This window comes from Passer montanus, unplaced genomic scaffold (assembly GCF_014805655.1).
Source record: "Passer montanus isolate IOZ18808 unplaced genomic scaffold, ASM1480565v1 scaffold137, whole genome shotgun sequence".
In the NCBI taxonomy this organism is placed as follows: Eukaryota; Metazoa; Chordata; class Aves; order Passeriformes; family Passeridae; genus Passer; species Passer montanus.
In genome coordinates this window covers 680,488-685,418 of record NW_024360608.1, presented here as the reverse complement: position 1 = coordinate 685,418, position 4,931 = coordinate 680,488, and the positions used below count along the sequence as shown (strand labels likewise).

General features: G+C 55.8%; 1 long non-coding RNA gene across 1 annotated transcript; it reads left to right on the top strand.

The window, feature by feature from the left end:
- The first annotated feature begins 877 nt into the window (after positions 1-877).
- On the top strand, positions 878-2,235 carry LOC120497749. The gene is made up of 2 exons (XR_005626562.1): positions 878-1,198; positions 1,422-2,235. It is a non-coding gene; the product is annotated as an uncharacterized LOC120497749 (long non-coding RNA).
- Positions 2,236-4,931: the final 2,696 nt, after the last annotated feature.

The window sequence follows — 4,931 nt, the reverse complement described above, 5'->3', positions numbered from 1 at the left end:
GGTGTTTAGACATTGGAATGGGCTGCCCTTGGAGGTGGTGGAGTCACCATCCCTGGAGATGTTTAGAACATTGGACGTGGCACTCAGTGCCATGGTCTATGGCCATAGTGGTGTTCCGTCACAGGATGGACTCAGAGATCCCGGAGGTCTTTCCAACATCACTGACTCCGTATCTCCCCGCACACGGGTGAGGCCCTCACGCACAGCGCTGAGCCCCGCGGGGCGCTGCCCTCACGCACAACATGGACCCCCCGCTGCCATTTTGCGGGCGCCGCTCCCCACGTGCCCCAGACACGGGGGACGGCCCCGCCCGCGCCCTGACGTCACGAAAGGCGCATGCGCCGAGGGGAGGCGGGAGGGGGCGCCACCGCCCGAGGCCGCGAAGCGGGTCAGCCGGAAGCCGCCGAGCCCCGCGCAGGAAGTGGCCCCCGCGCAGGAAGTGGCCCCTGCGCGCACACCGCGACCAGCGGCCCCCGGCTGCAGCCGCCCGCGCGGCCCTTTGTGACTCATGTGACTGACGCTCGCGGCGCTGACCAATAGCAGAGGCTCCTCCCTTGCCCGCCTGGCCCCGCCTCCCCTCCGGCATCACGGCCAATCGGGAGGGCAAGGTCGCCTCCATCGCCATTTACTCCCTGATGGATGGGTGCGAAACCCAATGAGATCGCTGGCCCCGCCCCCGCCTCCCGCCAATGGGCGCCGCGCAATGCGGCGCTGGCGGGCCGGGGGCAGCCAGGGAGGGCCCGCTGGACGCCCCCGCCCCGGCGGAGTTGCAGCCGCCCCGCCCTCCCCTCCGCCACCGTGAGGGGCTCCGGCCGCCCCCGGCCCCGGGCAGCCCCGCCGCCCGCCACACGTTCCCTGGCTGGTGCGACACGGGGCGGGGAGGAGCCGCCCGGCCGCTGCGTGCGGGGGCTCTGCGCGCTCTTAAGGTGGCCCCGAGAGCGCGACGGGAACGGGACCGGGATAGCCGGGGTGTCCCCGGGGGGGCGGCGGTGGGAGGATGCCCGCCCGGCCGTCAGGGTGAGGGAGCTGGGTGGAGGTTTGTGCCGGGAGATAAGAGCCTGTCACATGAGGATTCCCGCTGCAGAGACGGGGAGCGGCGGCTGGAGACAGTCTGTGCCTTCCTGTGTGTCCGAGGCTGGGCCAGCAAACACGTCCCTCGACGACTGTCCAGCCTTTGAAACTTCGGAGCTCCCGGCAGGTGCGGTTGGTTCTGGTGGGGATATCAGGTACACTGGCTTCTTGTAGCTAGGATCCTAAACGTGTAATTGAAGCCTTGGGTTTTAAACCACGAGTTTTGGCTTCTTAATTGTGCAAGATGCATCATGACTTGCATGGGTATGTAATTCACATAGAGCACACCAAGAAATTATAAAAGATACACAACGTGAGTAACCAGTAAATCTTTACATACATGTCTACAGAATGACTGCATCTCTGAGGTGGCAAAAGACCTCTGAGAACATCGAGTGGAACCTTTGACTGAACACTACCACTGCAACTAGATCATGGCACTGAGTGCCACATCCAGTCTTTCCTTAAACACTTCCGAGGACATAGGCTGCACCACCTCCCTGGGCAGCACATTCATGTCTAATCACCGTGAAGAAATTCCTCCTGAAGTCCAACCTAAACCGCTCCTGACACCAGCCTGAGGCTATGTCCTCCTGGCCTGTCACTTGCTAGCTGGGAGAAGAGGCCGACCCCCACCTGGCTGCCCCCTCCTTTTAGGTGGTTGTAGGGTGAGGGGGTTACCTCTGAACCTCTTCTACAGGCTAAACAACCCCCGTTCCCTCAGTCGTTCTTGTAGTTGTGTGCAAGTGCATAAACAAAGGTTTTCCTGGCTGAGAAGGTTTTTTTGTTTTTTTTTTTTTTTTAAACCCAAGCCAAACACCTAACCCTGCCCAAGGAAAAAAACGTTAGGATACCTGCATGTTACATAGGATTCCTGAGATGCCTGTTTATTACTAGTTGCAAGTGGAAGGAACAGTCCTTCAACCAGGATGTAGAAGAGAATTCCTTCCCATATACTGAGACTTTCAGTGTCCCAACTGCCAAAAACCAAAGCCACCTCCTACACTTTCCTGGATGCGAGAAGTCCCAACTGCCTGCTACCCATCTGTCAAAATTTATAGATCTCCTTAGACAAATATTAACAATTCAGTCATGCGCAAAGCCTGTGGCATATTGAAAAAATTGGGAGAAGGATAAAATACATTGAATGTAATGTAAAAATAAGCTATGTGGTGACTGGTTTACTCTTTTTCCGTGTGTCTCCATCTGCTCTCCTCTGTATTCTATTTAGCTTTGAAAGGCTTTGGGATGTGTCTTTGTTGTCTGAATGCTGAATATGATGATGGATCACGATACATTTATCTCTGCATTTCTGCCACACTGATCCTTTGCCCTGCCTCCCTAGGGCACTTTTTGTGTTGGATAGTAATTTTTGCATTTACATACTTACAAGCAGTGGAACAAGTTAGTTACATCTTACCTTTTAATTGTCTACAAAAAACAGGCAGTACTTCAGATATTCATTCGAGGAGAGGATCCTGAAAACCAGAAGGAAAAATGAGTAGGGAGCACACATCGGATGCCTGGCACACGCTGAGTCCAACCACAGCTTTTTAACACCTCTGCATTTGGCTACACATCAAACAACTTGCAGATACCACCCATCTGCCTCCCAGCACAATGATGCTCCTGCCTTGTCTCAGTAAAGAGTAGTCTGAGCACTGTGTGGACACAAATCCTAGCTAGAGGGGGACTGGGGAACTTGGAGTAGCAGACACACCCAAAGACCACCTAGCCCAAAGAGAGGTCAGAAGAGAGGCAGAAGAACAAGGGAGTTGAAGCTAAGCTGTTCACGCAGGGCTTGAGTGAGGCTGGGAGAAATGGCAGACTCGGACAGAGCTCTACTGTGGCCGTGGGAGGGGAAAAGATGGTTGTTGGCCCTTGGAATGATCAAAAACACCATAATGGGGATCTGTAGTGAGATAATATGAATAGTATGGAGAGAAAGGCAGGAAACCCTTCCTGACAGAACAGGTAGTAGCATAGGGAGGGAAGTTGTGACTAGAGCTGGCATAGGTGCAGAAGAAGGGGATAGTGTGGGAGAAGGAGGCCACAGAATCCTGAGAGGATGGGGGATGATGACCGACTTCTTGAAATGAAGGTGTAGAACTATGGCACAGGTTTTGACCTGTTGAAGGAATGGAAGGAGTCATTGCAGGTGCAATGGTAAACTCAGCCCTGCAAAAGCAGCAAATTTTAAAACACCCCCTCTGCTATCTCAATTTCCATATTACAGTTTCCAGAAGTTAAAAAAAAAAAAAAATTTCTCAGAAAATGCCATTTCCTCCCAGTATATGTGCTGTTCTCTACTTCAAGCTTTACAGCAGTGCTGCTATTTGGAAGGATTCAGATGTGAAACCACATACAAAAAATGAGATGATTACATACAGGGCGACTTTCAGATAACTGGGATAGGGGTCCCGGGGGGGCTGTTTTGGTCATGCTTTTCAGATTGACACATCAAAATTATGTGCCTGCCACACTGTCTGCAGGTGTATGGGACACCAGGCAGCGCCTGCTCCTCCTCACACACACATTTTAGAGTATTGTTCATTTGGCATGCTTTACTGCACAGCCCCCTTTAACGTATAATGAACTACTGCCTTGGTGTGCATCCCTGAGACACGTCAACAGGAGACTCCTGGTTTTTGGCCTGCTGTGTCAGAGTGGGACAGCACTGAGTGTAATTCACAGTCACAGGATGAGTTAGGTTGGAAGTGACCACAGTGGGTTATCTGGTCCATCCTTGTTTTAGCAGGGTCCTCCCAGAGCGCATTGTGCAGGATTGCATTTAGATGGTTCTTGAGTATCTCCAGTGAGGGAGACTCCACAACCTCTCTGGGCAGCCTTTTCCAGTGGACAGTCTGTACAGTGCAGTGAACCTGCACAGTAAAGAAGTTCTTCCCCCTGTTCAGGTGGAACTTCCTGTACATCAACTTCTTCCTCTTCATCCTAGAGGTTGGCATCACTGAGAAAAACCTTGTTGCATCTTCTTGGGATGCCCACTTTAGATATTTATACATATTAATGAGATAAATTAATGGGGTTTCCTATATGGTTCTAGCTGGCTTTAACACAGAGAATAGATAGCAATGAAGCTTTTAACAGGATTGTGGAAGAAACACCTTTTATTAAGATCTGGTGAAGTCTCTGCAATAGGTTGTGGACACACAATGCTTGAGAGAAGACTACTAGAGAGAGCTGCATTGTTTTGGGGTGGGAGTTGAAGTAGGGCACCACCACAGCCTGGCCGGCGTGAGCAGAGCGGCTGGGCAGACCCCGACCCAGGGTGCCCATCTGTGAGCCCCTGTGCCGGGGCTATGCCCGGCTATCGCTGGGGTGACCCCGCAGCCGCTGCCCTCCGTTTAGAGCGCCGAAAGGCGGCTGATGGCAGCGGCCTGGGGGAGAGGGCCCCACGGCCATCTCCGCGGTGAATCGAGCCTCCCCCCCAAGCGGGGGAAGGGCTCGGCCGGTCCCGGCCTGGCAAAGCGGGCGGGCAGCCGCTGCTCCCCCGGCCCGGCGCCTCCTTAACCCGGGGAGGCGGGGGCGGCCGCGGCCGGGGGGAGCCGGGGGAGGCGGAGCGGCGGCCGGGGAGGAGCCGGGGCCTGCAGTGGAGCCGCAGCCCGGAGCAGCAGCCGCGGGAGCGGCGGGGCCTGGAGAGAGTCAGCGCCGCCCGGGCCGGGCCTCTCGCACCGGAGCCCGGGGAGCCCCCGTGGACGAAGCCGCGGCCCGGCGGAAGGCGGCGGAGGCGCCGCGCAGCCCCGCGCAGGCCCGCGAGCCGCCGCGGCCTCCCGTGGTAGCCGAGCCCGGGCAGGAGGAGCTGGGGCCTGGGGGGAAGCCAGGGACAGCGGCCGGGGTGG